The 27,968-nt window shown below is 48.1% G+C and overlaps 1 protein-coding gene, 1 long non-coding RNA gene and 1 pseudogene across 9 annotated transcripts in view; 1 reads left to right on the forward strand and 2 right to left on the reverse strand.

The window, feature by feature from the left end:
• LOC141418636 (uncharacterized) overlaps positions 1–2,935 on the forward strand; it is an 85,920-nt gene extending 82,985 nt beyond the window's left edge. The window contains exon 3 of the long non-coding RNA XR_012443307.1: positions 1,526–2,935. This is a non-coding gene — a long non-coding RNA (uncharacterized lncRNA). The remainder of the gene's footprint in view (positions 1–1,525) is intronic.
• Positions 1–27,968, reverse strand: part of Galntl5 (polypeptide N-acetylgalactosaminyltransferase like 5) — a 108,814-nt gene that overhangs the window by 75,610 nt on the left and 5,236 nt on the right. For 3 of the 8 annotated variants that reach the window (XR_012443306.1, XR_012443300.1, XR_012443301.1), the window contains exon 4: positions 23,102–24,811. The exons of 2 other annotated variants lie outside the window; for them this stretch is intronic. The gene's annotated coding sequence lies outside the window, so the exon portion shown is untranslated. Of the gene's footprint in view, positions 1–3,017; positions 6,308–10,622; positions 10,784–23,101; positions 24,812–24,831; positions 27,804–27,968 lie in introns of those variants that run through there. 3 more of the 8 variants (XR_012443304.1, XR_012443305.1, XR_012443303.1) reach the window with 2 other exon arrangements.
• LOC141421094 (small nucleolar RNA SNORA31) lies at positions 15,665–15,784 on the reverse strand (annotated as a pseudogene).

Consider the following 27,968-nt stretch of genomic DNA (forward strand, 5'->3'; position numbering starts at 1 on the left):
TCAGGCTCACTTCCCTGCAGCTCCATGCCTGTGCCATCTCAGTCCCTCGACTTGTCATAGCGAATGTTGGCTTCTATTTCCTACCACGTAAAGGGATAAAAATCAAGCAAGCCATAATTTTTTTCTTACACTAAGCAGTTTCCCACTGGCATCCTACAGGCTGTCTTGGCCTCTCAGTTCCTTCACCTCCTCCATTCCACCCACTCAGCCACAGGCTCACATGGCTGAACATCAGACTGGGTCACAGCCCTCTGAAGCCTCTATTCCAAACCCATGCCAGCTGCCACCTTTTGTCCTTATAGCTATCTGCATGCCCACAGCAACAATCATCCTACCCAGTGGGACTTGTTTTCCTTTAGCCACCTGTGCCCTTTCCCCACTGCCCCCACTCTGACTTCCTGCCTCCGCACACCTAGCTTTCACTCTGACTTTGCCTCATAAACTCTCAGCCCCCTCCCAGCTCTTTTCTCCCTCTGGCAGAACCACACCTATGGCCAACCCAACCACCCCTCACGGTTCTTCACAGTTGGAGAGCCTGGGCCGAGGGCACCCCTTCCATGTGTGAATCTGATCCCTGTACCCCCAGAGAGCTGACCACCTGCCCTGCTCTCTGGGTGCTCCCCTCCCACTCTGAGCCACCTACCTCTCTGCTGCTCCCTAAAAATCCCCCCTCTCAGCCCCCAACTGTGACCTCCCAAAGTGACTAGATGAAATACATGCAACCAGATGATAATGACCAGTCATCTTCCCACAGGTCCTACCACCAAGTGTTCCCTCACTTACAATGGATGGCCTGTCCCTGTTTCTGTCCCTGCATGGAGCCAGCTGCTCCCCAAGTGTGTGGAATCCCAGCCCTTCACCTGTCTAGGACTCCACTCCAATGGCTGTCTTCTCTCTGACACTATTGGGGTCTCTCTCTCTCTCCTCTCTCTCTCTCTCTCTCTCTCTCTCTCTCTCTCTCTCTCTCTCCTTCCTTTCCTCCTTTCTTCCCTCTCTCTCTGCTAGATGTTGCCATCATACGCAGAAGCATCAGTACTCACTTCTTTAAGTCTGCTCTGACTTTTTCCTATACTAAGTTTTGGAGGAAGAGATGTCCCTGATTGCTGCTTTTATTTTCCACTGTCCCCATACCATCCATAACCCAATCCAATCACACCTTTGCCCACCATTTCACTGAGAAGATTCTGTATTAGTTACTTTTGTGTCACTGGGACAAAATATCCCAACATGAACACCTCAAGGGAGGAACCATTTGCTGGTGCTCATGAATGCAGAAGGTTCAGTCTCTGGTTGCCTAGGCCTATGTGTGTGGCAGAACATCATGGCGGTGGGAAGAGATGTGTGGTGGAGCAGCTTCTTACCTCATGGTGGACAGGAAGCAGAGATAAGAGAATGCCTGCTTTGGCTGGCTTTCTCCTATGGGACGGTGCCATCCACAATCAAGATGGGTCTTTGCCCCTTAGTTATTCTCTCAGGAAAGGCCCCCCACAGACAAACTCTGAGACGTGCTTTGTTAATTTCCTAGGTGATTCTCAATCCAATCAAGTTGATAATCAAGAAAATCATCCCAGACTCTGAAGTCTCCCAACTCACTGTTTCCAAAACCAGAAGGTCAGTCTGCCTCCCCCATCTCCCAGCAGCATGGACATGGTTGGCTGATTTCTTGTTAAAACAATACTTCTCTAGGCTTGTGAGACACAGCCCTACCTACCACTAGGCATCTCTTGCTCTCTCTAACCTCTAAACATGGGGACCCCAATGCCTCGTACTTGTCAGGTTACTTCTCTACCTACACTCTTTCCCTGGGTAACGTTCCTGGGTTGAATAATGTCCCTCCAAAATTCATGTCCACACCGGCACCTTGGAAATAGGTCTTTGTAGATATAGTTGAGTTAAGGCAAGGTCCCACTAGATTTGAAAGCTCCCTAATCCCATGACTGGGTCCTGGACACAGGGGAGAACACCATTTGACAACAGAGGCAGAGACTGGAGTGGTATAACTATAAGCCAAGGAATCCAGTAATGCAGAATACTAAGCAGAAACTAGGAAGTGGCCAGGAAGAATTCCCTCCTGGGGCCTTCTGAGTGAGCATGGTTCTCCTGACACTTTGACCTTGGACTTCTAGCCTCTGGAACTGTGAGAGATAAATATCACCTGATTAAAGTCACCCAGTTTATTATAACAGACAGAAATACACTACAGTGACCCTGTAACTTCATTTACTACCTGGAACTGTTGCTTCTAAAATGTGTTATCCAACCCAAACTAGGTGTCTGAGTCTCAGCGGAACTACCACACTCACTGCTCAGTCCCACCCCCTGGGTGTCAAAAGGTAACTCAAGGGCTGGGTGTGGTAGTGCACTCCCATAATCCCAGCTACTTGGGAGGCAGAGATAAAAAGGATTAAGGTTTGAGGCCAGCCCAGGAAAAAGCATAATACCTTATCTGAAAAACAAACTAAAAGCAAAAAGACTGGGGGCAGGGCTCAAATGATAAAGTGCTAGCCTAGCAAGTGCGAGGACCTGAGTCCAAACCTCAATACTGCCAAAATGAAAAAAAAAAAAAAAAAAGATGTCTCAAACCGAAATGGATCAAAGAGAACTCAAATGAGTCCAAATCTACCTCCTACAAACCTTCCCCACTTAGAAAATAAAACCCAAACCATGCCAGTTCTCAGCTGAGACACATCAAGTTCTCTCATCCCTTAGTCACACCAGCTTTAATGCTAGGACCTACTCCAGATCACCCCCCTCACGTGGACCACTCACTTCCTGTATTCCAGCTTCTGCTCACTCCTGCACACACCGTGCATCCTGTGTGCAACCGCCCTGTGACTGTTCTACAGAGAAAATCAGGTCGGGTCTCTCCTGATACGTATCAGCAAAAGGCATTTCCTGATGGCTGGTGGGCCCTGCATGGCCACTTCCTGCCTTCCCCACTGCTATACTGGTCTTTTCTTGGTTCCTTGCCCAGGCTTCATGGGCCTGACCTTGGGCTGTTGCCTCTGGTCTTTGTTCTGCTTCCAGTGCTTGCTCCAGGTCACTCTGGTCCCTCCTCATCACCCCCACATCTTCAGACTGGCCCTTCCTGATCAGTGCAGCTGTGCTGTGCCACTACACACCCACTCACATCCTGTTTGTGTCCCAAACCACCTTTGTTTATCTACTTGCCTCAGGCTCTCTCCCTCACCTGGAATGTTTTCTGGAGATGCATTTCCACCGTCTAGGACAGGGCCTGGATGCTGATAAACAGAAGGCTTTCAAAAATTCATCTCTTCACTAATGGACAAACCTCAGAGCCCATTAGAAAGGCATTCCGTGGAGCCAGATGTCCCCCTTGAGGACAGGTGCAGGTACACCTGAGACACAGAGGAAAGAACAACTTGCACCCGTCTCCCTGGACCTTGGCCTCAAGAAGTAGTGTATCCTTTGAGTCTCATGGTTGCGAAAGACCTCGGGGTCATGCACAGTCAAGGGCATGACTGCCATGAGTGGTGGCCAACTGCCCACAGCCTGCTGCATACTTCCACCAGCACCGCAGATGCACGCACAACTCCACAGGGAGAACCCTTCCCCAATGAGCAGAGCATCCCCCTGGGCTGGGCAGAGAAGTAGGATTGGTAGGTAGAATTTACAAGGTGCCCCATGGATGTTTACACAGCACTTTGTTCTCTTTTTCCAAGGTAGCAAGGTCTAGAGCAAACACATACAGAGATACAGGTGTGGAGCCACGGAACCTTGGAACGATTCCCAGGTTTTGCTGCTGACTTACGCGGTTTTAATAAAGGTCGTCTGATTTCTTGATGCACATAGAGTAAAACTTCACTTGCTTTGCCACACCGTGATGTTGCGAAACCAAATGAGGTGGTTTGGTATGATGATAGGATGTGCGTTCCTTCCCCATCTCAGCGTCATTGAAGATGTCAGCATTGCAGGAGCTACGTTAGAGGAGAGGAGCCACAGCAAGTATGATGTGCCACCAGCCTGAGAGCCTGGGCCGCATTACCCAGGGGTGCAAGGCTGACTTCTGTAGCTCTCCTGAAGGTGTGGGGTGGGAAAGAGGGTCTCATGACTGTCACAAAGGCTCTGGTCCCTTACTGCTGGCACTGTAGCTGCACTGTCCTCACTCAAATGTTTGGAAGTTGTCTGGATGCCTTCCTCCTCCTGAACACGTACCGCCTGTTAATTTTTCCCATGTAAGTTTCCTGTCATCCCTTCCTTTTCATTTCACACTCCCACTCTTTGCTGCAAACTTGATGTTATCTCTCAAACAGGTTCCCTGTCCACAACCCATTCCTTCCATATGTTCAACATGTCATCCCAGATTGATATTCCGATTGGCTGCTTGGTATGGCTTCCCCACTCTAAAACTCTCTGTGGCTCCCCATTGATGAAAGAATAAAATGAGAATTCTATAGGTAGGAAGTCAGATTGCCTTTCCTACCCTGTCATTTCCTGTTTCTCACCTGGCACGCGTGTCTACCTTTTGCACAACTTGCTTTGCCTGTGTTTGCACTTTCCCTCTCTTCTCAATGACCCTCCTGAACTCTGCCAGCGTGATATTGGTCCATTCTGCACCTCAAGATCCAGCCAGCAACAACCACTTCCCCATGGCAACCCTTAATGCACCCGAATCCCCACTGTTCCTGTGAGAGTCCAATAGAGGCTGAACTGTGTGTGTGTGTTGTGTGTGTGTGTTTTCTTCCCAGGGACATTATAGCTCTTTCAAAGGATGCAGTGCCTTGCATGTATTTCACCAATTCTAAAACACACATCTTTCAGTACTTTTAACAACTCTAATATCAGACTGCACAGGTGTCACAGTTTAACCATTTGAATGTTTTCCTGGGCTGTATGTGAAATAAGGGTACAATTATGACTTAAGTTTGAGGGAAGACAATGTCTCTTTAGATCCCTAGCACAGATCTTGTCTGCAGGAGGCAATTTTCTTGTCTTACTGTTGGTTGGATGAGCTGATGAACCTTCAGATGTCCAGCATGCAAGCCCACACTGGGTGTCCATGTCCCTAGAGTGCACTCACTGCCCAACCAGCTGAGCATCAAACCCAAGAGAGTGTGAGAGGCGGGAGAGAGTGGGGATTGGGCTGTGGCTGCATGTTCAGTCCCCATGTGTCCAATAGAGTCCTGAGCCAGATGCCTGCCAGGGAGGGATGGCCCAGAAAAAAATATCATGGTGTTTCTGTGAGAGGGGGATGTGTCACAGCAAGTAGGACAACAGATGGGATCAGCTGAGAACTGTCTGTCAGAGGCACCTGGGGACAGATTCCCAAAGTCATCTTGATTTAAATTGGTCCAGGATCTGAGGAATGTGCAAGCATTCCAAATTATAAGCTCGTAATTCCATTTGGGGTAAGGCCAGTCTACCAAATGAAGGACTGTTAAATGAATCCTACTGTCACAGGGGGAACCTCAGTAAGTGCAGGTCTAGGAGAGAAACAGGCTCCTGTGGAATGCTATGTGAAGAACTGAAACAGCATCTAGCTACCACCCTGTGAGGGATGTTGCATTCCTGTCCATCATATTCCAAGAGACCTGGTGGATTGCAGCTCTCCTGTTTAATGAGCTCCTTAACTCAAGCTACCAGTGTATATCCATGGCAAAAGCTAACTGAGCAACTCCTTGGATAATAATGGTTGTGATTTTTTCAGTTCTTTAGAATATGCAGATTATCTTCATATGCATTTGTGTAATCTTAAAACAACACTTTTAGATAAGACTTTGCCATCTCCATTTGACAGACTGGGAAACTGAGGCCAAGTGCTAGAGTGGAGAGGCTGGATGCAGGGAGGAGGAAGAAAGCTGCTGTGAGTTATGGGACCCTTACACATCTGGGCACAGCAGCCACCTCCTGCCCTCTGGGTCTACAGGAAGCTCTTGGCTGGTTATCTCCACGACTTAGGAAGGAGGTCCTGAGGTGGATTATTGCCTGGCCTGCAAGATGGAACTTGGGTCTCCTTTGGAGTCCTGACTTTCCTCAATAAACTATGAAGCCCAGGCCCTTGCTCCGGGGACAGCGGTGCTACAATGGCATGGGACGTGCTTGGTGGCAGGTGGGCGGCCCTGTGGGCCATCAGCTCTCTGTGGCTTCCTGGCTGCATCAGGGGCCAGGGAGCCTATGAGGCACAGGACAGGACTGCCATGAGCATGGCTGTGCAGCTCAACCACCCCTCTCTGGGACCTGGCTGCCTCCTGGTCATGCTGCTGGAAGAAACACATTTCTCAAAGCCTCTCCTGCTCCCTGCTTCTGGCCAAAGCACTGTGTCCACACTTCAGTTGTCTTCAGGTATCTAGAAAACAGAAAAAGCCAAAAGGGCTTGCTGGATATCCTGTTCCTTCCTGAAGCAAAAAGTTAAAAGACACACTGCCTGCTGCAACAGGAGGAGGGAATGGGGAGGAAAGCCCTCTTAGAGGACGTGTAATGTCCTTTGCTTCCTATTAGGAAATAGTGCCATTGCAGATGTAATCAATTCAGATGAGACCATCCTGGAGGAAGGTGGGCCCTTGGTCCAGTATGACCAGTGTCCTTAGAAGATGGCCGGATGAAGACAGGGACACACCAGGAGAGCATGCCATGTGACAATGGAGGACCACAGTGATGCAGCTACAAACTGAGGGCTGTCAAGTATTGGCGACAAGACCCATAAGCTGCGACAGGCAAGGAGAGGCTAATTACAGGTTTTAGAGGGAGCACGGCCCTACCATGCCTCAGTGTTAAATTTCCAGTCTCACAACTATGGGACAATAACTTCCTGATGTGACTTGTTTTTTTTTACAACAACCCCCAGAAACTAATACAGACAGGTATAGAAAAACACAACTTCATGCCCCAAAATATTCCTGCCACCACCAGTCATGAGTAAAAACCAAAAATTATCAACTAGTAATAGGGTAGACAGGGGACTTTGAGTTGGTCCCTAAAAGAGAGGTAAAGGAGGAGCTTTAGGTAAAAGGTTAGAAAAGGAATGAAAATGTCCTTTTGGGGCCAGGCCAGGGGGTGTCTGAGGAAGCTGAGGAAGCAGGACTGGAGAGGTAGGTGGGGCGCTGATGCTAGAAGGCTTCAGACCCAGTGGTTTAGGTGATGGAGACCAATTTGTGTGTGTGTGTGTATGTGTGTGGTACTGGGGCTTGAACTCAGGGCCTTCACTATGAGCCACTCCACCAGCCCTTTTTTGTGATGGTTTTTTTGAGATAGGGTCTTGCAAACTATTTGCCCTGGCTGGCTTCGAACTATGATCTTCCTGATCTCTGCCTCCTGAGTAGCTAGGATTACAGTTGTAAGCCAGTTTAAGATTTAAAGCCAGAAATTGCTATAGCAAAAGCAGCTACGTAACAAAACATAGTGGAGAAATAATAAATGCTCTGAAATTAGGACCAGGTTCAAAAGCTCGTTTCCCCACTTGCTAGCTATTACCTTCTCTAGGGATTAAGTTTTTTCAAGTCATAGAAAAGCTATGCTGGGAGACTCTGGGAGCTGCAGAGTGGTGGCAACAGTGTGGCCTTTGGATCTTCCCAAGACCCCAGGTGAGAGCAGACAGGTCAGTGACAGGGAAAACATAAAACCCAGATAAGCCCCACACTGAGGGGAAGTCAACACTGAGCAGAGCAGCACTGCAGAAGTGAAGGAAACAGAACGCCCCAATCAAAGCAGGGATGCATGCCAGTAGATCTCCAAGAAACAACAGAAGGGGCTCTGTTGAGTTAAAAAAAAGAAGGCCAGGCCTTCTGAAAAAAGTCAGGAAAATTCACTTTAAATGAGACAACAAAGGATCTGCAAGGCCAAATCTCATACAAAGCCACCACGCAGGAAAAGAAGACAGGGAGTAGAATGACACCCTCCAAATGATGTGGGCACACTGGAAGGGCCCGAGCCCACCATGTGTGGGTCTGTTTCTATACCTGCTGACAAATCCCCACAAACTTAGCTCCTTACCACAACGTTGTTCATCTTGCCATTTCTATGGGTCTGGAGTTCAGGCACAGGTGACCTTGCTCTCTGCTCTTGGTCTCCCAATGCTGAAACTAAGGCATTGGCTGGGGCGCTGATCTCATCTGCAGCTCTGGGCTCTCTTGGAAGGATCCGAGTCCCGTGATTGTAGAACCAAGACCTTGGGCTCCTGGAGGTAGCCCAGTCATCCTTCTCCATGGCAGGCAGTGGCTCAAAATAGCCAGCTTTGAACCTCCCTGTCATTCTCTCTCTGATCACTGAACTCTCAAAGGGCCCACCTAATTAGATCAGGCCAACCCAGACTCTCTTGATTAACTTAAAGCCAACTGATCAGAGACCTTAATTACATTTACGACCGTCCCCCCCTACCTTGATACTTGATGTAATCTGATCGTGTAATTTAATATTCTTTCATATTCACAGGTCCTTCCCATACTTGAGGGGAGTGGATTACTTTGAACTTTGATCCTCCCAATCTCAGCCTCCCCAGTAGCTAGAATTATAGGTAAGAGCTACTAGTGCCCAACCCAGAATGTATTTTTAAAGAAAATGACAGAAGATACAAAAGAACAACATAAATTAAAATTATAAAATCTCAGAAACAACTTGACAGAAATAAAAAAGAACTAGAAACAACTGTCTTAGAAATGATGGTTAAATTATAAGGGATACAGGAACAAAGTTAAATAGAAAGAAAAATAGAAGGGAAAAGAGGGAGGAAATTAGAAATTCAAAAGGGACCAAGAGAAAAGTATAAAAGGATTCAGGAATGTGACAAATCATGGTGACAGACAAGAAGATGCAACAACAGTAGTCCTGAAGAACACCAAAGCAGGGGTAGAACTGTGGCTCAGGAAACATTTCTGAAAGAGCAGAGATCTAAAATCACATGTTGGAAGAGAATGCCTGGGAATATTGACCCCTAAAGATTAAGAAAATGTGGTATCTATACACAATGGAATTTTATGCAGCCATGAAGAAGAACGAAATGTTATCATTCGCTGGTAAATGGATGGAATTGGACAACATCATTCTGAGTGAGGTTAGCCTGGCCCAAAAGACCAAAAATCGTATGTTCTCCCTCATATGTGGACATTAGATCAAGGGCAAATACAACAAGGGGATTGGACTCTGAGCACATGATAAAAGCGAGAGCACACAAGGAAGGGGTGAGGATAGGTAAGACACCTAAAAAATTAGCTAGCATTTGTTGCCTTTAACACAGAGAAACTAAAGCAGATACCTTAAAAGCAACTGAGGCCAACAGGAAAAGGGGACCAGGAACTAAGGTTAGATCAAAAAGAATTAACCTAGAAGGTAACACACATGCACAGGAAATTAATGTGAGTCAACTCCCTGTATAGCTATCCTTATCTCAACCAGCAAAAACCCTTGTTCCTTCCTATTATTGCTTATACTCTCTCTTCAACAAAATTAGAAATAAGGACAAAATAGTTTATGCTGGGTATTGAGGGGGTGGGGGGGAGAGGGAGGGGGCGGAGTGGGTGGTAAGGGAGGGGGTGGGGGCAGGGGGGAGAAATGACCCAAGCCTGTATGCACATATGAATAATAAAACAATAAAAAAAAAGATTGACACCAAAGTCTATGGACTTTATGGAGAAATAAAATTAACCTTTTAGCGTCCAGAAAAAAAATGAGAAAATGGCCTCTAAGGAGCTCTGGTCATCATAGGACTTCTCAGCAGAAACACTGCAGCACAAGGGCCACATATTTGAGGTCCTTATGGGGAAAGAGGGAACCAGGGACTTTATACCCACCAAAAATACCTTTAGGTATAAATAGCACACATTTTTTTGGTGCTGGGGATTGAAGTCAGGGCCTCGTGTGCTAAGCAAGCACTCTATCACTGACCTGAACACCCAACATGGAAGAACATGGGAAAAATTGTTCCCTTAACTTTTTTTTTCAATACTGGGGATTGAACCCAGAACTCTGCACATACTAGGCAAGTGCTCTACCACTGAGCTATATACCCAATCCTTAAAAAAATTATTTTAGCTGGGCACCAGTAGCTCATGCCTATAATCCTAGCAACATAGGAGGCTAAGATCAGGAGGATCAAGTTTGAGGCCAGCCCAGGCAAATAGTTCATGAGACCCCCCCCCATCTCCAAAATAACCAGAGCCAAATGGACTGGAGGTGTAGCTCAAGCAGTAGAGCGCCTACTTTGCAAGTGTGAAGCCCTAAGTTCAAACTCTACTCCTAAAAAAAATTATTTTAAGACAGGCTTTCACTAAGTTGCCAACACTGGCCTCAACTTGCTATATACTCCAGGCTGGCTTCAAACTTGTAATCCTCCTACCTCAGCTTCCCAAGGAGCTGGGATTACAGGTGTGTACCACTGCATCTGGGTCCTTAACTTCTTTCTAAGAAATCTGCAATAGAAAGAACTTTAAACAATTCAACAGGTGGACTGGGGGTGAAAATTAAATAGTTAATTGTAACACTGAAATTGTGAAGAAGACACTGAGGGAGTACAGAAACGATTACTAAAACCCTGCTCTCAACCTGTATTAGAGATTCTCTGTGAACTCAAGACAGACAGATGGACAATTGTATTGGCCTGTTCACTGTTGCTAAAGATGAAAGACCACAGACAGGGTGAATTTAAAGGAAAGACGTTTATGTTGGCTCACAGTTCTGGTCCTGGTCCTGGGCCGAGAGGCTGTCTGATGATGGCCTTCTTGCTGACAGCATTCTGAGGTGCTGCAGGCATCATGTGGGGAGAAGGAGTGAGTGTGTGTCCCTTTTGGTCTCTTCCTCTTCTTTGGAAGCCACCAATATTCACTCATGGGGGCTGAATTTGAGATAGAGAAATAAGGGGTTGGGGTTTTCCAGTAGCGTAATCCTTGCACCCAGTCTCCAGGTTGGGAAATGAGGCCACACTGCCTACATAGTGAATTTTCAGGAACTTAAAAAAGGCTCAGTTTAAAAACCAAAACAAAACAAAGCAATCCAGCAACATCCTTACCTCCCCAGCTGGGTAAGTGCTTAACTCCATAGTTAGAATTCTTTAAAGGCTTGATTCCTGTCAGTGATTTGACTCATCACTTTAGTGAGGAAACCTAGTTTTCTGACTCAGCCCAGCTGATGTTGGAATGGCTGACATCAGGTTTCCATCCTTGGGAGACTGCTGCTCTTCCCTCATGGTGGAGACCCTGCAGTGCTGTGGTCATGAGGCAGTTCAGGACAGCAGGGTCAAAGGCAGCTGTCTGCAGGTGACATGGCTGTGAGCCATCTGAGACCTGGGAGGTAGGAGGCCAGAAGTGGGAAACTGAGGTGTTGTAGGATGCTTCTTTAGTCTTTATCATAATTGCATGTACAGATAGCTTAATGGGTTAAATAGGTTAAAAAATTGAATAGAGAGTTAAAAATGGGACAAAGGCTGTTATTAATCTGTTGCATCATCTTCTTGAGTGATTCTTTAGGTGCGTATGTCCTTGTCATGTCTCTGGACTTTTCAAGGCTAAGAGCTCCTGCATTTTACAACTGTTGACACACGACTCAGTGCCACAGTGTTTAAAGTGCTAAATACTGGGACCAGCAATCTGCTACCAGCAAGGCATTCTGCAAGTGTCCAGGGGAAGGCCGGCCATTACTCAGAATTGTTCTAACAGGTTTGCCTGAATCAGCTAAAACAGTAGGGGCCAGTGCTGAGAAGTGTGTATTTGAAATTCTTTCTGAAAAATAGGGCATTTTGCAGACCTGGATGGCTACCTGCCTTAGGGCTTGCAGTGTGCAGCACTCTGGAAGTCTTCCCCCACCCCCACCCCCCGACACATCTGTACTGCATTACAACAGGGTCTTCATCATGCACTCAGTTAAGATGCAGACCCTTCCCAGAGGAGGGAGGCTGCTCACAGAGAGGTGACAGTGACTTTGCCATCGTCCTTTCTGCAGGTGAATCTCCCTGGAGAAAAGAGGATGAGTTCCTGCAGGGCATCTCTGTCTCCTGGGCCCAGAGTTTCATGTCTTTCCTCCCATCTCCTTAGGAGATGCAGTGTTAGCCTGCAAAAGCAGCTTAGGGACAACAGCCAGAGTTTTGGGGTTTTTTTGCATAGAGTCTTGAATTTTTGCCCAGGGCCAGCCTTGGACCACGATCCTCTTACCTATGGCCTCTCTGGTAGCTGGGATGACAGGCCCATGCCACCACACCCAATGAGTGAGATGGGGAATCTCACTAAGTAGGCTGGTTTGAACCTCAATCTTCCTGATTTCTGCTTCCTAAGTAGCTGGGATTACAGGTGTGAGCCACCATGTCTGGCCAGGGCTGTCTTGACCACATATATGTGTCTATCTACACACATGACATTTGTATATTAAATTTTATATGCTAGCCACACTGTTCCATGTCTTATGAATTACATAAGTAATTGTTCATGGTTTGAAATGTCCCAGTGCTCACTTATTACGTGATTATTTGGGGTTTCACTGATCAGCCTTTGCTGCCTCATGCAGCATCGCTGTGCGTTACATGTCATCTGCCAAAGAAAGTCCCCTCATGACACGCTTCTCACCTGAACCATCAATGGCTTCTCCCTAAACCATCAGTGGCTTCTCCCCAGACCATCAATGGCTTCTCCCTAAACCATCAATGACTTTCCCCTATATGATTGTTTGGAGAAGTTTGAAAGAACATACACAACTTTTTAAAAACCCTGTGGGTATATAGTGATTCGCTTCATTCCCTCTAGACGGTACTTAGGGGGCAAGGTGAAAGCGTGACTACCCTCTTTTCACTCTGGCTTTCTTCATGCCTCAGGCAGAAGTGCCATTGTTTTCTTCAGTGGAGCTGCACTTCTGCCTTGTTTTCATGAGCTGCATCTTTCTTCCTTTTACTTGTCTAGCTGGTTATTGCTATATAAGAAGAGCAATTGCTCCAGGCACTGGTGGCTCACTCCTGTGATCCAGGATACTCAGGAGACAGAGATCAGGAGGATTGAGGTTCAAAGCCAGCCCAGGGCAAATAGTTTGCGACCATATCTCGAAAAAAACCTATCATAAAAAAGGACTGGTGGAGTGGCTCAAGTGGTAGAGCACCTGCTTAGCAAGTATGAGGCCAGAAATTCAAATCCAGTACTGCCAAAAAAAAAAGGCATAAGCCTATAATCCTAGCACTTGGGAGGCTGAGGCTAGGCCTTTGGAGAGTGAGTGAGGTGTGTTCTTGTCCAGACTCTAAAGCCTGGCTTATCTTCTCCCACTGGTGTTGGCATTTCTTAGATAAAATTCTAAACAAGCAAAATTGTGTCTGTCTGACAAAACCCGTTTCAGCTGGAGGAAGAATAACACTGCAGAAGTTTGGAGCTGGAGTTCAAATCCAGCTCTGCCCACTACTAATAGTGTGGCCTTGAGCAAATTGTTAATCTTGTACTTAGAAACTGCTTTTGCTAACAAGCACTGGCTCCTTACTCAGGCCCATGAATTAACTAAAAGCAGGAGAAGAGCATGGCATCTTTTGTCTCCATTTTGTGTCTGTCTTTGCTCTGAACCATTCACCTTGTAGCCACCTTGGAATCCAAGAAGGACAGGACTGATCGATAACATCTCTCTAAGAAGGAGTGGAGAAAACTGCCCCCAAGAGGGAACAGCAGAGCCTCCAAAGGACAGACCACCACCAGGCAACCATGACTTGCTTATCTTGACCGGAGTCTCCCTTCAAGTGATGACAGCGGTAACAACTTCTCCAGAACTGTACCCCCCATAATGGTCAACCAGGACACACGTTACCTGGGACTATCTAATAATTGCGCATACCTCTCTCTCCAGTCCCAATTTGTCCTTTATTTAAACCTAAAACTCATGGCTGAAGATAGGCTGAGTGCTTACTTTGCCTCTGCCCATGGTGTGGCCCAGGCCGTGTAATATAAACCTCTTACTCTGTCCTTCACCACTACTGCTCTCTTTATTTGGCATGCTGGGGTGAGAGGCCGAACTTGACATGTGGAACCTCTGGAGTTTGGCCTGGGGCCTAGAACTCTGGTTTTAACCTTTCTGTGCCTGAATTTTGTCATCTGTGAAGTGGGATTCGTAATGGCCCCAGTGGACCCCAACATTAAATCTTTCCTGCCTCCTTACCACTCGCTAGACAGACTGAGACTTCTTATATGGAGTAGGAGTTCATTTCTACCTCCCCTAAGCTGCTGTGTTTGGAGCACCTACCCTCTGCCTCTGTACTTGAGGCTTCCTCACCCTTGGCCTCAATCGGTTCTGGGTGAGATTGGCAAGGCAATACCACTTTCTCCACTTGACAGACCAGGGAGCCAAGGCCAGGTGGCCAAGGGACTCACCCAAAGTCCCACTGCTAAGAGCCAACCCCATGGTCTGCAGGACCCACAGTCTTTCCTCCTTAATCTGCCTGTTTCCATGTGTCCCAGACCAAACCAAACTGGCTGCAATTTCCAGACTATTCTGCTTGCTTCACCTCCCCCCACCAATTTCTTTGTTTTATGCCCTCCCCAGGGCATTTAAAAAATTCTGAGTAAGTGAATTTGGCAAAAGCATGATGGATTCATACCTGAGATTAGGCCGGAGTGATGGGAGCAACCGAATACATCAGTACGTTGGAGAGGGGTTTGAGCCAGGGTGTGAATGCACCCCAGCTCTCGCTGTCCTGAAGGTGGAGCTGTGGCTTTCAACTTGGGATCCTGAGCCCAAAGCTTGTGGCTTCCACATTTCAGACTGACATTGAAAAGTGCAGACAACATGTCTGTGTGCAATGGTCTCAGAGTCAGCCTCTGCTAGAGTGGAGTGGTCACCATGGTGACGCACAATTACCAGGCAGCTGGGGACAGGAGTAACTGCCTGGGCAGTGACTGTTGGTCTGCACGGCCCTGTCTCTTTCCTACCAAAGAGTTCGCTTAGACAGGTATGTGAGACACCACAGCAGGCAGGGAACAAGATTTGTAGCCCTCAGTGCAAAGCACTCCCTGTCTCCCTGACTGGGGCCAAAGGAAAACATGGAGGGACTTTGCCACCAAAGTAATTTGCTGCTGTGCCCAGACACCGAGAACCCCATGCCCCACCCCTCTGAGCTTGACGGCAAACCCTAGCTCCCTGACCCAACCTTGAATTTGGCTTCTCTAGAGGTTATCCATCCCTCTACCTGAGATAGGCTCTGATGAAATGGTTCTTATATTTCACAAGTCTCAGAGATTATCCCATACATAGCCTTATTTTTCCTGCAACACTCAGTTCAAGTCTCTCTTGTGGTACAGTCTTGACAGTAAATGTCAGCCCTGAGCGCCAGCAATCACAGGTGCATGACTCCCACTAGCTCTTGGGCTGCACCACTTTCATTCATTCAACAAACATTCACCAACTACCTGCTGAGTGCCAGGCACTGTATGAGATTCTGAAGCACTGGACAAAACACACATTTCTGCCCTCACTGGGCTTTAATCTACTGTGGAGCAGACAGCAGACACAATGTGTAAGTGAGTTCTATAGTGTGTTAGGAGGTGACAGGTGCCACAGAGAAAAATAAGCAGAGGACAGACAGGAGGTGGCAGGAAAGGGATTTCTACTTTTATGCTTTTTCCCTTTTCTTTTGGATTCTTTCTTAAACAGAGTCTTACCGTGTTGCTTAGGCCAACTCCTGGTTTCAAATGATCCTCCCACTTAGCCTTCAATAAGCTGGGACTACAAACATGTGCCACTATACCTGGCATTTTTTTTTTTTTTACGTATTCCCTATTTTCAATTTGGGCTGCCACAAAGACAGAAAGCAGGGGGATTCTTTTCTTTTGCATCCTAATGCAAGCCAAAAGAACAACAGCAAATCGTTTCTATTTTTAAATAGTGGTCTGGGAAGGAATCACTGAGAGGAGATCTTTGAGGGGAGAAAGAAGGAGGAAAGCCAATCATCCAGGTAGTTAGAAAAACAATGTTCCAGGCAGATAGACTCACCACTGCAAATGCCCTGGGGCAGAAGGAAGTCTGGCATGTTGTAGCAACAGGTGCTGGTGTGGAGGCAAGGAGGAGTGGAGGAAGACGAGGTTAGAGAGGGTGGAGAGCAGCTCATAAAGCTGTAGTGGGGAACTCTTGGGGGAGGGTGGCGGAGGAACATTCCAACTGTCATTTGGGAATCGATCACAGGGCAGGGAGAGTGTGGATACAGAAACTGGTTACCAGGTGACTGATGATGCTGCCATTGAGGCAGGAGGAAGGGTGGCTGTGGGCACTCTAATTACAGATCTCTTTGGGTTATCACTGGGTAGAAGTGGGCATGAAGAGAGAATGCAATCAGACGCCTGGGCTTGGTGTGAGTAACAGGGAGGCCTCGGTGACGGTGACGGGGAAGACCATGGACAGAAGGGCTTTGGTGGGATCGGAATTGCATCTGGGTGTCCAGCAGGCAGATGCCCAAGCGAGATGTCAAGGAGGTGTTTGGATATGGAAGCCTGGTGCTCTGAGGAGAAGCCAGATCAGAGTCATCGTTATAGCAGTTGCCAGGGACAGCAGGAAGCCAAGCAAAGAGAGTGCTTTAAGAACAAAGCTGAGACCAATGAACCAGGGCTGCTTGGACCCAACGAGACAAGGACTGAGCACTGAGCAGTGGTCTTAGGAACAAGGCGGGCAGAGCATCTCAGTGAATGCTGTTGGGCAAGCCTGGCTGGAGTAGGCTCTGGAGAGAAATGAGAGACAAGAAGGCTTGACTGCACTCGTAGGAGTTTCATTGTAACAGTGAGCAGGGAAAGAGGGCAGTAAGCAGCTGAGGGGGATGAGGAGTTTAGAGACTTCCCTGATGGGAAGTCTTCATGACACTGGGGTGTGCCCCTGAGGGGACTGCGGCGCCTGATGGGAGGTTTTCAGGTCATTGAGGGTGTGCCCCTGAAGGGATTGTGGAAGCCAGCTCCTTTTCTCTCTTGCTCCCTGGCCTCAAGGTGAGCATTTTGCCCAGCCGCATTTCCCCACCATTGCTGTCCAGCATCCTACCTGAGTCCCTAAAGCAAAGGGTAACCCCACCATCATGGGCTGAAACATCCTAAACTGGAAGCCAAAATAAACTTTTTCTTTTAATAATTTGATTACTTCAGGTACTTGTTATAGGACAGAAACATGGTATGTAAATGCTGGCCACATAGAAGTGACAGGGTCAATAAGTGCTGTTTGACTGAATAATTAATTGTCTTGGTGTAAGCTGTGTCATTAAAACCAAGAAGAGAGCAAAACTAAAGTGAAAACACCAGCTTATTTTACCTACAGTATCTTTCTTCAATGACCCTCACCAATTTATTTTATTTTAATGCTACTGGGGTTTGAACTCAGGGCCTCAGACTTGCTAGACATGTGCTATACCATTTGAACCATGGCCCCTGACTCTTTTTCCTTTAGTTATTTCTCAGACAGTTTTCGCCTGGGGCTGCATTGGACTGTGATCCTCCTACATATGCCTCCCATGTAGCTGGGATTACAGCTATGAGCCACCATACCCGGCAACCCTCTGCATCTTAACCACTGATTGTGATCCTAACTGAAGAGTTACAAATAATATGTGTGATTTGTATAAGAAAAAGTATGTGAGATTGTGTACAAGAAGAGGCAGAGATATAATGGAGCCATTAAAATATGGGTGAGAGACACAATTAACCATCGATTATAATGAAGCCAAAAAATTCCCGTGACACGGGAGGGGTCACTGTGTCCAAGCTCAATGCATCAATCACATGACTGGGAAGGGGCCGTTGCACTGCCCTTTACATAACTGTGTGGCTTGTGCGATTATGGAGAGTGCAAGACACTGGATAATGACAGTGACTATGGCTGTGGTTTGGATAAATGTCCCCTAAAGCCCCATGTGTTAAAGACTCCATCCCCAGCTCATGGTACTATCTGGAGGTTGTGGGAACTTCAAGAGGTGAGGTCTAGTGGGAGGTCTTCAGGTCACTGGGTGTGTCCTCGAATAGGATAGTGGGGTCCTGGTCCCCTCCTTGCTGTCTTACACTTACTCCCACCATGGTGAACTGCCTCACCAGAGACCTAGCAGCAATAGAGCACTTCCAAAACTATTAGCCATAAACATTTCTTCTCTTTATAACAAAATCTCAAGTATTTTGTTATAGTAGCATAAAGCAGACCAACACAACTATATGGCCATTTTGTGCATTTACTCTGCTTCCTACTGTTATGTAGGAGTGCTCTCCTACTTAGTGAAAAGTTTACTGTAAACAGCATTCTGTGTTATGCAGGCAGCAGCCTCACTCACCTCATGTTTGCAGTGTCTGGCTTGCGTCAAGAGGCCATGTGGTGTGACTGACCTAAATAAAGGACCACATGTGATGGGTGCTCACTGCAGGATGAGGAAGCCCAAGAGTGTGGCATCCACAGTGGCTGGGTGCAAGGATGTCACTCAGAGCCAGCTGGCCTGGAAGAGGCAGGACACTGTGTTTAGCAGAAGCTGGCAATAGCAGAAGCAGTAGCTTAGCATAGCTCTGTGACCGTAAATGAGTCCTGGATCTCCCTCACTGAAAAGGAGGGATTGGAGCAGAGGGCCTGTAGGTCCTGTACCAGGACTGTCATTACACACTGTAGGCTCCTGCGTCGGGATGAGCCCTTCAGAGGCTGCTCAGCAATGCTGGGCTCATGGAGAGCAGCAGCTGGCTGCAGGCAGCCCCGATCACACCCAACATCTCCCTAGAAAGCCATTCTGGCAACTTCCACCATGTGTCAGGAGGACTGAGTGATTCTGGGCTCTGATTGGAAATGAGCCACTCTGCCCTAATTAAAACTGAAGCTTGAAGCATATGGGCATTAAATGTGGCTGTGAAATTCTGAATGCAAATTGCCCTTGATTTACAGCCGGAATAGATCATGTGGCCCCTTCTTGTGCATAGGTTTTGTACTGAGAGTTGAGGCATTTGGGGCTTGGGTGGGTTTCAATTTGAGGATCTGCTCAATTCTTACAAATTTTGCTTTCATCCGTGTGACAGTATTGCTGGTCAAATGACAGGGGCTCATCCTTGGTTTCTTCTGGGACTGTGAGCCAGTGTTGCAGGTGCGATGTCCTCCTGGAGTGAGGAGATAAACAGAAGCTGGTCCAGGAGAGCTGGGTGTTTTGAGGCCTGTACCTGTGAAGCCTCATTCATTGCCTCTCCCCGTAGGCCCCAAATGTCTCGTGTCGAGGCCTGTTGTGCAGCAGACTCTGAGGTCTGAGGTCTGAGGCCTGAGACTGCTTGGCTCCAGGGACAGGCAATCAAGTCAGTTTTGAAAAAGTTTAACAGAAGCAAACTGCTAGGCAAACAGCAGGAGTAGGCCTTGTCTAAAGCCCTTTTATGGAGCAAGTGAGATAGAAACATAAAACAGGCCAGGCTGTTCACAGAGAAGTGCTCAGGGGTGTGGCGTGGACCATAAATGTTCAGGGAAGTGGCAAGGGGGAGCAGAGCCTTCTGAGGGCTTAAGTAGGACATTCCCATATCTTTGTAAGGGACAGTTTAACTCACTACAGTAGGCATATGGGTCAGAGGCTGGGCTGCCTGACTCCTGGGCAGGACAGGGAAGTGCTGCCAGGGAGAACCAGGGAATACACTAAGGAGTCATGAGGCTGGGGGCACTCCTGGGTCTTGGAGGAGGGTGATATTGCTATAGCTGGAGGTGGCCATTGGGGTCCCCTTCTGGAGAACCACTGCAGTGTTGGTGACAATGGTGAGAGGAGGTGCAATGTGAGATCATAGCCAGGAGAGAACCGTGGTGTCAGCGCTGGGAGCCTAAGGGAAGCCATGCCTAGTGTGGCAGACTGGAGGGTTTTTAGGGGAGTGGGATCTGGCTTTTTCTCAGGCCTGGGCACACCAGTTGACCCTGCATCTGGAATGCCCACTTTGATCAGGGTCATGAAGTTGGACGGCCCCAGCATCAGTCATCAAAAGATGGAAATAGCACATTTAAGAGGAGCCTGGGAAGAACCAGAAGGCAGGAGGAAGATGACTGAGCGTGTCCCTAACCTAGGCCACCCACTAGGGTTCCAGCAGTGCTTGGTTAGCTCATACCTATGGCTGTGTGGGAGAGGGAGTGTCCTATATGACCAGTGTAGGGGGAGGGGAAAAGTTCGAGTTTGATTGACAGAAGTCACACTGGGCAAGGGGGTGCATGTGTGTAATTGGACATGCTTTGCAGCTGCATTATAGTCACATGCAGGGATGACCTGAGTGACAGTGGGGAGGGAAGGCCTGCCCCTGGGCACAGCTGCAGGCAGACTGGGTTGAGAGTATGCGTAGATCCAGGGCAGTGGCCCATGGTCCAGCTAGAGGGGGAGGGACCTGGAAGGAAAAGGACTGAAAGGTCCCAGACAAGGAGGACCATGTAGAAGTATGTGGATGGACATACAAAGTGGGCACCCACCAGAAAGTACCCCACCATAGAGGAACCCAGTGCACAAGGATAGCTCCCTGGTTGTCCCTGGGACTAGCACAATGGGCATGTGAATAGAGCAGTCAGAGTGGCAGGGAAGGAGGCCACACACAAGCCAACAGCACAGGTTTGTACTGACCTTGAATTTCCAATTAATGAGCAACTGAGGCCAATGCTGAGCTCCCCATATGGAGGAGAGCAGCCATCTACCTTGTGGAAGACCAGCAGCTCATCCTTGCAAGGACAGACTCCTTCTCCAGGGATGGGTTTGCTTTTCCACTCCCAGAGCTGCATGGAGTCCCTGCATCAGAGGACTTATTGGATGCCTGACTTCCAGGCATGGGTCCCCACAACATCCCATCCCACAGAGGGACTACATCACAGCCAAGAAGGTGGGAATGGGACCATGGCTGTAAGGTCTGCTGGTCCTGTCATGTGTGGCACACCCAGAAACAATAGGCCTCCCCCAGAGCCAGGATGGCTGAGGAAGGCAGAGCAGGGCGGGAGCTTACAGCAACATGGGAGGATACAAAGAAGCAAACTTTAGATACAGCACAGGCACCTAGCAGATGCACCTAGCAGTCCCTGGAGGAAGGACACAGGGACACAGGGATCCAGGGAAGGAAGCAGGAGTGGCCTTCTTATGTCTACTTCAGGGACCAGGTCCGGACTCTGCAGGGACAATCCTGACCCCATGAGGGACATGATCTCGCTAGGGCACACAGCCAGGGTCCCACAGAACCACACACAACAGCTGCCACCAGGACACTTTGACCTGTGCCTGGTGACCTTGACCTTCAGCAGAGGCAGGGCTGCAGTTGCACAGTGGGATTCAGGAGGACAGTGTGGAAGTTCACATGGCTCCTTTCTCACATGCGGCAACTCTGGCCTAAGGAGTGATGGCCAGGGCTCAGGGCTCCCAGGAGGAAGGTTTGGGTCACACCACGAGGCAGACCCCCACATTTAAAGTAGATACTGTAACATCTAAGTACATACCATAGATATTGTAAAGGCCAAATTTGAGGTGTTGGCACCTTCCCCAGCAACCTTGTAGGTTCCTAGAGCCTGGATCAGAGGGTCTCGTGCTAGAATGCACACACGGTGGTCTCAGGGTCAGTGGAAGCACTGGGATTGATAGTTACTCCCATCCTCCCTCTTCTAAGTTTCATCTGAGGTGGAGGGCCAAAGAACAAAGGGGGAGCTGTTCCCCAAACATGCATGGGAATGTGGCTGTGTGTGGTGCATGGGCTGGGGACGTGCTCTTTCCCTGGCTGGCCAAACATAGTCCTGAGCTATCCCTCAGCCTTTCTGAGCATCCTTCATGATGACTCCCTGTTGGTCTGCACTATAGCCAGAGGTGTTCCCCCTCCTCTTCCTTCCTTCCCACCGTCCTTCTCTGGGGACAGCTCTGAGCCCATTCCTGCCCCTTCTGCCTCATGTGCTGCTTCCCAGAACCTCCAGCCTCCTTACAGCATCCACAATTCCCACTCATCCCAGCTGACACAGGCAGAGCAGGAAGCAGGGAGCTGGTAGTGCTGTCAGTTTGTACCGTGGAGAGCAATAAGCCAAAGTGCCAGCATTTCAGTCTGAAACAGACCCAACTTTTCGTTGGTAAGGAAGTGTCAGGGCCAAGTGCACAGACTGGAGGAGGTAGAATGAGACCTCTGGCAGACCTCCTTCGGGGTCACTTATAGGCCTTGCTGTGTACTGGTGATGTTCTTAACTTCCTCCACAAATATTCCATCATAAACTCATTGACATCACATTTTTGTTTTGTGCATCTCACAATCTGGTCCTAAATTAATTTCAAAAGGGACTTCCAAAATGTTTTGGGCAGTGGGAACCCATTTGAATAAGTGTAGACCTTCCCAGTGCAATGTCCTAGGACACCTAGCCAGCACTGTGATGCTGTTCTGCCTTCTGCCTCCCTCTCCCCCTTGTTTTCAAAGAAGGCAAAGTGGAGAAGTGAGTGCAAGGCAGGCTGTTTTGCAATATTGTGAGGCTCTAAGATAAACCATTTTGTGACTCTGAATTTAAAAATGGAAAGAGATACTAGGGTCAAATTAAAAAAAAAAAAGAGGAAGAGGTGAAAGAAACAAAAGAAACAGGGTCCATTTTCCTCACCCTCAACCCGTCCACCCAGCCCTTGGCTATCTGGTTATAGGGCCATGAGAGTATAACATAAATAAATTGAACCTGAGCTGTGCCCAGTAAGTCTTGGCTTCTGTGGTCACAATTCTTTTCTTGTTCAGGTAACTTGAAAAGTTCTTCATGGCTGTTGTAAGCCCCAGGTGTTAGCAAGCTGTGGCCAGGCCTTATTAGACTACAAAGGAGAAGTTCTCGTCCCCAGATTTATGTACTTGGGTCCATCAGCTCTTCATCTAAATCCCCAGAGTAACAAGGCCAAGCACGGCTGCTGCTTTTACCTGACCTTGTGAAATGGCCCTGTTTCCCACAAGCGCAGAGAGTTGGGGACACCGGTCCACAGGGAAGGTGTGTCCTGTCAGTGACTGAGCTTTCCTTCCCCACAAATGCTCAGGATGGGCTTTGGAGAAAACTCAGATCCCTCCTGTTCAGCCTGGCCCCACCCTGATGCTGCAGGCTGTAGGTCATGAGAACTCTGCTACCCAGGCACAGTGACGGATTTGAGGGGCGTGGCCAGGGCAGGGACTTAACAGTGAGGTAACAGATGTGTTTGTATTAGTCAGCTTTGCACTACTGCAGTGAAATAGCTGAGGCCTCTAGTTTTATAGAGAAAAGAGGTTTATTTAGCACACAGATTTGGAAGTTCCAGGGCATGGTGACTGCATTGACTCAGTGCTGGTGAGGGTCCCATGAAGGAAGGAGGATGGCAAGGGTGGAAGTACATATTGAGGTAAGCAGTCACATGGCAAGACAGAAAGCAGAGATGATGAGAAGGGCCAGGATTGCTCCTTTTATAACAGCCCTCTGGGGATTGCTCAAGGGGTCACCTGAGAACCACCCTCCAAAATCACACCCTCAATGAGACTGCATCTCAACCTACAAGCTGGATGTGGAGATGTGTACCTGTCACCCAGCTATGTGGGAGGCATAAATAGGAGGACTGCAGTCCAGGCTGGCCTGAGCAAAAAATACAAGATGCTATTTGAGAAATAACTAAAGCAAAAGGGATGGGAGCTTGACTCAAGCAGTAAGAGGGTCTGCCTAGCAATCTCACGGCCCTGAGTTCAAGTCCCAGTACCAGGCGGGGCTGAGGGAAGAATTAAATGAACTCCTGTCCATGAATGCACCGAAACAAAAAACTCTGTGTGCTTCTCGTTTCTCACTCTGCAACAGGAGTGTGTACCAGGTACTTCCTTTTTTGCGTGTCCCATAAACAATCATTCCAAAGTTCCTATAGGGGATGGCACTATTGATTTGCCATCAACAGGATGAGCCTTTGACATATTCTTTCACTGGAAATGGATTTTCTATTGGAAATGGATTCTATTGAAATCCTGACACGCAGGGAGAAAAGGAAGCAGTTCCTTGTACTAACTGACCACACACACTTTTGGTGTCTACCTCAGCTCTCCAAGAATCCAGAGACAGAAGAGAGCATCCTTGATTGAGGGATGATTGTCTGAGGGAGGGGACCTTGAAGGTCCTGCAGCCCAGCTGTCTGTGCACAATTGCTCACCCTAGGGGGTGAGTGCCAGCCAACCCAGGACCAGGGGCCAGGCCCCTGCCCGACCTGATTTCCATCCTTGGGGGAGGACAAAGGTTACTGTGAAAGCATATTCCTTTCCTCCACTGCCTCACGCCTTTCCCTAAAGAAATACCAAAGGGACCAACGATTTAAATGTAAAATGACTTGCATGTAAAAAAAAATGACAACATAAAAATGCAGCAGTAAAGAGGGGGAATATTTTAGAAATAAGTTTGAAGTGGGAAGATTATCTCTAGACATGAAAGGAAATCCCAGTAGCCACAAAAAACAAGTGAATAAAATAAGCATATAATGGAAGCGTTTTCTGCATGGAAGAAAGGCATAAGAAGAAAAGTAAAAAGACGAATAATAAATGGGGAAGCAATTCTGGCAATTCCAAGCTGACATCTTTAATAAAAAGAGCTCCCATGAGAAGACAAGACCTAACAACTTACAAGGCAAAAGATCACAAATAGTCAATTCACAGAAAGGTCACTACAAAAGAAATGCAAATGGGCCAAAAGCTGTTTGTACTCATTCAAAATAAGAAAAATGCACAAAAAAGGATGAGATACTATTTTCATGGAACAGATTGGTGAGTGTCAAAAAGCCGGAAGTGAACTGTATTGGTGAGGATGCAGTCAGGCGTGTTCCTGCATTGTGGGTGGCTCTGCAGGCCAATCAGCTTCTGGGGACAAAGCAGTCATCTGTGGAAATTCATCATGGACACATTCCTTGTTCTGGCAATTCCAAAGCTTAGTGCTTGTCCTGCAAATGCTCCCAATTGTGTGACATGGCGTGTGTGTAATTTTCCTGCAATGGAAGCACCAGTAGAGAACTGCACTTGAGAATTTGATGTAATACATGCAGACTAGTGAATTCCGCAGCATTTGCACAATGGAGCACTATGTAGCCATTCCAGGAGCGAAACAGCCCTCCATGAACAGATACCTGCCATCTTCAGGATACTCAGGAAAGAGCTGGTGTCCCAGCTGCTGTGGCTGGGTCCTTCCAGTCACATGGGTCACAAAGGCTCCTCTGCCTTCACCAGCATTGCTTCCTGCTCTATCCTCCTCTTCCCTGCATCGTCCATCCCCTCTCCTGACTGGGACCATGTCATTATGCTGTGATACACCCCATCTTAAAAACAAAGCCCTCTCCTGAACTCTGTTCCTCTCTACCCACCACCTCATTTCCCTACTCCCTTGTTCACTGAAGCTCCTCCAAACAGGTACCTTCCACGGCGCTCTGTCCTCTCCATGTTCTGAGAGCCCACTGCCACCAGGCTGCTGTTCTTACACAGCTCTGTGCTTCTAGCAATCTTCCTTAATGTCCAGTCTCAGATGGAAGCCAAAGCCTTCACCTCCAAAACGCTGAACCTAGCTGTCCTCTCTTCCTCCTGCTCTCCCTCACCAAACTTCACATGCCCGCACCCACCCTCCTACTCGGGAACCCTCTCCCCAGGTATCACAGAGTTTATCCCAGCATGGATCTCAGATTTCTGCCCAAATGTCCAGTGGACTCTCGAGCCATAGTCAGGAGAAAACCAGAGTGGAAGGCAAAACCAGAGCAGAAGACAACCCAGCCCCCTCCTCCCACACTCCTGTCCCTCCACTCTCTCATTGGCCAAACCAAAAGATCCTGGGATGTAGTTTCCAGCAATACAGAGCAGGGGGCAGTCAGGGGGTACGGACAGGGAATGGATCTATGAGCAGAGGCAAAAGCCACCCAAAGGTCCTGACCTGCCCCAGGGTCTTAGGAGAGAGTGGTTAGACGCTACAATTCTCCAGAGATGTACCTGTGAACAAGCAGGTGAGCAAATCACATCAGTTTTTTCTTCTTCTCCTTCTCCTTCCTTTTGGCAGTACTGGGGTCTGAACTCAGGGTCTTGTGCTTACTAGGCAGGCATTCTACCACTTGAGTCATGCCCCAGCCCTTTTTGCTTTAGTTTGTTTTAAGATATAGCCTCCCACTTTTTGCTCAGAGCCTGCCTCCAACTGAGATCCTCCTTGGCTTCACCTGCTGTGTAGCTGGGATTACAGGCCTGTACCACCAAGCCTGGCCCCAGCATCAATTTCTTAAAAATGCAAAGATGAAGAATTGACTTGGGCCCAATGATCCAATGGAGGTGTGAGTCTGAGGAGCTCTTCTCTTGCAGCCTGATGGCCAGAGTCACTGTCAAACTGGCCTGCCTCCACGCTGCCCACAGTGAGCCCAGGGGCCTCTGGCAAACATTGTGAATGACAGTGAGCCCCTCTTCTAACCAGCCCATGCACACAAATGCCTTTTGGTTCTTCAAAGATGTGGGGAGCCCCTTGAGTCAGGGTGAATAAACTTCAAGCAAATGTTCTGCTGGCCAAAGGATAATGAACTTAGTGCCAAGGCTTTATTTTTTGACCTAAAGGGTACAAAGCACTAGAAAGAAGGCAAGGCCATTTGCAGAATGGCCTATCGGGAGCGTGTGTTGCAACGATGGGAGGATCCTGACGCAAGCTTTGGTCAGAGTCCTCCTTGGAAAGTTTCTCTCTCCCCCTTTCTCTGCCAAGTCATCCTAGGAGTCTTCAGAATTATATTTAGGAACGTTTTACAAAATACCTTTTGACCCACACAGCATAAGGAGGGTTGTCAAAATCAATCTGTCCTTGAGAGCTGCCTTGTGTGCTCAGGGTGTCTCTGGGGGATTTGCTTGAGCACTAAATGAGCATTGATTGATTATGGTATAAAATGCCAAGGGGCAAAGTCAGAGGTGGACTCGAAGGTCACGCGAGGATTGGATCTGGGGTTTAGTTGGGCCCTTCTGGGAGGGACAGAGAGTCCTCTGAGGGCTTGGAGGATGCTCTAAGTCCACACACACCTGAAAATCTGGGCTGCAATCTGCCACCCTGCTGTCAGAAACTACCCATGTTGAGGTCCCAGGCTGCATGTAAATACATATTTTTTCCCTGGAGTTTTGAAAAGGTCCAGCTGACATTCTAAGGCCAGGTCTGGATGCCAATTGCAAGTCACCTGTAGGGATGACATCAGTGGCACTGTAAGCAAGAGCTGCAGACATCCCTTCCGGTGTGAGTTAGGGTCTGATTTGTATAGCAGTGCAGGAACTTTGGGGCTGTATGATTGCCAAAGTAATTCTGTTTGCTCAGGAAATTATTAGGACTGATCTGCATTATCTAAGCAGGTCCCAGTAGCTGGGTGAGTGAGAGGTCAGAAATCTGTCCTGGAAACAGTGGGACTCATGATTTTCCAGGCTAATTGGTCTACTGATGCTCAAAACTCATAACTAAGTCAAGAACCAATGCACACAGACCGTAAGTCAAATTCTGCAACCTGGGAGCCCAAATGTTCTGCTGGCCTGTTGGGAGGCAAAGCCAGATCACTAGAACAAAAGTCACATGAGATGCCAGTGAACCCATTACTGAGGCAGCTGCTGGCATGACCTAATGCCTTATTTCCAACTCATGCTGTTTATGTGACTACTGTCCTTACACAGGAAGGGAACAGGACAGCTGCGATCGCCTCTTCTCTCATTAGCAGACAGACACCTCTGTGTGCAGTTATACACACCCCGCTTGCTGAATCTGTCACTCTGGAGAACTGCTAAGTGTGCGCTTAGGCACAGGGCTGCCCGGACCCTGGGCTGCTCTCTGGGGAGAAGATACGAACAGCTCAGGGGAACATTGCTACAGAGTCACCTTTACTGCAATCCAGAGTTCTTGGATTTCACTCTCAGGGCTGCCTGGGGTTGACTGTCATCGCCAATGGAGAGCAACCTGATGCACAGATAAGGAAGATGGCCAGCACAGGAGCCCTGTAAAATCAAAGTGGAGCCAGGAAAGGGAGATATAGTTCCAAAGGAGTATTCATGCTCATCGTGGGCCCTGCCTCTGCTTCCCTCAGAGGCCAATACTAATGGCTCCCTTTGCACCAGGGAGCGAAAGCTATCATGAGGTTACACAGTGTTCAAGCTTAGGAA

The sequence above is a fragment of the Castor canadensis genome, chromosome 2, assembly GCF_047511655.1.
Source record: "Castor canadensis chromosome 2, mCasCan1.hap1v2, whole genome shotgun sequence".
NCBI lineage: Eukaryota > Metazoa > Chordata > Mammalia > Rodentia > Castoridae > Castor > Castor canadensis.